We start from the raw sequence: 4,369 nt of genomic DNA on the forward strand, positions 1-4,369 counted from the left end.
AGGTGGGAGGAAGAACAGGTTAGGGAGGCAGGGACGAGTTGGACTGGTTTTGGGATGCGGTGGGGGGAGGGGAGATTTTGAAACTTGTGAAATCCACATTGATACCATTGGGCTGCAGGGTTCCCAAGCGGAATATGAGTTGCTGTTCCTGCAACCTTCGGGTGGCATCGTTGTGGCACTGCAGGAGGCCCAGGATGGACATGTCGTCTGAGGAATGGGAGGGGGAGTTGAAATGGTTCGCGACCGGGAGGTGCAGTTGTTTGTTGCGAACCGAGCGTAAGTGTTCTGCAAAGCGGTCCCCGAGTCTCCGCTTGGTTTCCCCGATGTAGAGGAAGCCACACCGGGTACAGCGGATGCAGTATACCACATTGGCAGATGTGCAGGTGAACATCTGCTTGATGTGGAAAGTCTTCTTGGGGCCTGGGATGGGGGTGAGGGAGGAGGTATGGGGGCAGGTGTAGCACTTCCTGCGGTTGTCTCGGAAAATCCCCGCCTCTTCGACCTGTTTGTTTCCTCTCCACCTATCCTCTCCTCTATCCCTCTTCTATCCGCCTCCCACTCTCTCCCTATTTATTTCAAAACCCCCTTCCCCTCCCCCTTTTCTGATGAAGGGTCGAGGCCCGAAACGTCAGCCTCTCTGCTCCTATGATGCTGCTTGGCCTGCTGTGTTCATCCAGCCCTGCACCTTGTTGTCTCGGATTCTCCAGCATCTGCAGTTCCTACTATCTCTGATAGCTATATCAGAGAACCTGGATGGGGTGTGGTCATCGGTCTGGTCAAGGTTAGAGGGCTTGTCTTTCACAGATTCCCATTATCGTCGGTCAGGGGAACGGTCTGCATTCAGTCCAGGGCTTGAACGCGTTCAGTCATCCTCTTGGTCTGGGCACGGTTCGGGGATATATCTCGTAACAGTCCGGGTAGTGGGCATTGGTTAGTCCTATAGGGCCAGCATCAACAGTTAAGGGAATCACACATCATCAACTGGGGAGCTGCAAACACAATGGTCAGGGTCTGATCAGTTATGTCTGGGAGCTGCTTGTTGAAGTCAGTCAGAGGTCTGGAGTGAATACAGTCCTGGGGATTGGTTTGTTGTTTGGTCAGAAAGGTACAAGGATTCCCTGTACAGGTAGAGGAGTCAAGGCTGGTGCGGTAAAGCAGAGGCGGAGACAATGGTGGAGACAATGACAGTGACAAAAATGCCAAGTTGTATCGCGGTTAGGCAGAACAGTATTGTAAGGCATGGTAAAAAAATAGGAGAGGAAGGTTATTGGCAGTGACCACCACTATAGCCTCCACCAGGGTACGTTCGAATGGGTATCATTAAGGTTTAATGTTGGGACTTTGAGGTGGAGAGGACAATTGGAGAAATTTGCTGCGGTAGCTCACCACCTGGTAGAGATGGATGGAAAGGGGTTGTCAGGGTAAATGAGGTAAAAGGGTGCATGAAAGTTCTGGGGAGGGGGGAGGGTTTCCTGCTATTCCCTGCCATCATTTGCCTCTCGATGCCACTTTTTCACTAGATGCATAATGCGATTGGAAAGGAAATAGCTGTGTCAATGCCCAGGGTGGGCTGGGTCAGTGTCAGTTTGTTGGATGAAAGCACGGGTTCTATGAATGCTGGGTGCAAGGACATTGCAGGGGCAAATACTTGAAGCAGACATTTGAAAACTGCAGCTCCATTTAATTTGCAATCACTTAGAACCACAGAAATGATACAGCATCAAAGGGAGCCATCTGGCCCATAGAAACATATAGCATGGTAACAGACCCTTCAGTTCAACCAGTCCATGCTGAACATAATCCCAAACTAAACTAGTCCCACATGCCTGCTCAAGGCCTATATCCCTCCAAATCTTTTTCAGTCATGTACTTATCCAAATATCTTTCAAATGTTGTAATTGTGCCCATCACTTCCTTAGGAAGTTCATTCCACACAAGAACCACTGTAAAACAAACTGCCCCCATGTCTTTGTTAAATCTCTCTCCTCTCACTTTAAAAACATGTCCCCTAGTCTTGAAATCCTCCATCCTAGGGAAAAGACACCTACTATTTATACCCCTTATTATCTTATAAACTTCTATAAGGTCACTTCTCAACACCCTGCACTCCAGTGAAATAAGACCCAGCCAATCCAGCCTTTCTTTATAACTCAAACCATCTACACCCGGGAACATCCTGATAAATCTCTTCTGAAACCCCTCCAACTTAATAATATCCTTCCAATGACTAGGCAACCAGAACTGGACACAGTACTCTAGAAAAGGCTTCACCATTGTCCTGTACAACCTCAACATGACTTCCCCACTCCTATACTCAAAGGACTAAGCAATGAAGGCAGACGTGCTAAACGCCTTTTTAACCACCCTGTCTATATGTGATGCAAGTTTCAAAGAATTATTTACCTGAACCCCTAGGTCCCTCTGCTCTGCAGGCCCTACCACTAATTGTACAAGTCCTAACCTTGTTAGTTGTACCAAAGTGCAACACTTCCCATTTATCCAGATTGAACTCCATCTGCAGTTTTTCAGCCCATTGACCCATTTGATCAAGATCTTGTGCATGGGCATTTCTTTGCCTATTTGCAATGCATGGAGAGTAAATGTGCTAAGGTTTCAAATGCTGGTCAAAGTCTATGTGCAATAAGCCATCGATCCTTGCAAATTGAACATTGCCATTGCAGTGATGCTGAATTTAGCAGCAATGGCTTAAAAATAAATCAATGTTGGGCCAAAGTGAACCATTAAATGTGCAACTTCCAATGGTCCTGTTTGAGACACAGAATATTGTTTCATCACCTGACATTTAAGCTTAACGATGATCTGCACTGAATGCAATGAAAAACTGAATGATTTTTGTGGGTCTGAAATGGGTTGGGCGTCAGAGTGCAGCAGACACTGTCTTTTGACGTAATGTGTGGTCAGTTAGCTGACGCAGCATCTTCACAAGTGCTGCACATGCTGAGGCTGAAGCTAAATGAATGATGGAGACATGTCCCTTCTCGTCAGCATGTCTCACTCGGGGAGAAGTGTATGCAGCCCTCATCTCCAGGGTATGTCTCCAACGACTCTTCTGAGACTTAAGAATATCTTTTGCTCCTTATGTTCCCAGTGTAGGTAATTTCTACCAAAGGTCCTGCGCCCTATCACTGATAAGATTTGGTCACTGTTGCTGCTTTCCTAAGAAGGAAAAGTGGGTGCAGGAAGACCACGGCCAAGGCCAAACCCAGAAGCAACAGCAGGTCACCACAGAGAACAATGATCACCCAGCTCAGCAGAGGTTGCAGCTATAGGGCTCCTCAGAATGCATGAGGTCTACAGGAGAATAAGAGTCTACAGGCCCCAACTCCATGTCCTGGCTACAAGTAAGGAATAGGGTAAGTTCAGCTCAATATATCCCAGGATACTGAGCTGGTTGTTACTGCAGGGCCTCAGGACTGCAGGAGTGGAAAACCCATCTCTTCAAGTGGCTGTGAAGGTGATCAATGCTTTGAATTTCTGTGTAACTGGTTCTTTCTGGGAAGTGACAGTTGACCTGTATGGGATCTCTCAGTCATGCACTCACAAATATATCCATCTCACAAAAATATGCCATCTGTGCAAGATCACACTGGGTCGTTTTGTGTACCATTAATGAGGTCAGTACTAGCCCAACAATAGAATTTGGGAACATACCTGGCTTGCCACAGGTGCGGGAAGCCATTGATTGCACTGAGAGGGTTCTATCACAAAGCTGTGGAATTTATCAACAAGAAGGGTTCAATCAAAGGTGAACTATGATCACTATTATATACTTGATACCCTGGCAGCTGCCATGACTCCTACATTCTGAATCAATCTTGAGCATCTGGTATCTGAGGGGGCAGGTGTCTTACAAGGCTAGTTATTGGACGACAAGTGATAAGCAATGCAACTGTGATGCCATTGTACAACCCCAACTGATGCAGAGCATAGATACAATGGTGGAGCAGAGGATAGACCAGATGAAGGTGCAGTTCAATACTAAATAAAAACCAAAAGAACTGCGGATGCTGTAAATCAGGAACAAAAACAAAGTAGCTGGAAAAGGTCAGCAGGTCAGGCAGCATCTGTGAAGGAGAAAACAGAGTTAACGTTTTGGGTCCGGTGACCCTTCCTCAGAATCTGTAATGAGTTGCTCCTCCAATTAGAGATCTTTTTTCTCTCTTTTTCTCTTTCTCTTTCTCTCTCTCTTTCTCTATCTCTCACACACCTTCCACCAATCACAGGCTGCTTCTCACCCAGCGTTGTTGCTGGTAGTGAGCCTATCAGCAGCAGCCATGGGTGAAAACCAGCCTGTGATTGGAGGGGCAGCTGGGTAAGTAAGTCGCGAGAATGAGTGAGTTTAAAACCT

This window comes from Rhincodon typus, chromosome 9 (genome assembly GCF_021869965.1).
Source record: "Rhincodon typus isolate 14 chromosome 9, sRhiTyp1.1, whole genome shotgun sequence".
NCBI classification, from domain to species: Eukaryota; Metazoa; Chordata; class Chondrichthyes; order Orectolobiformes; family Rhincodontidae; genus Rhincodon; species Rhincodon typus.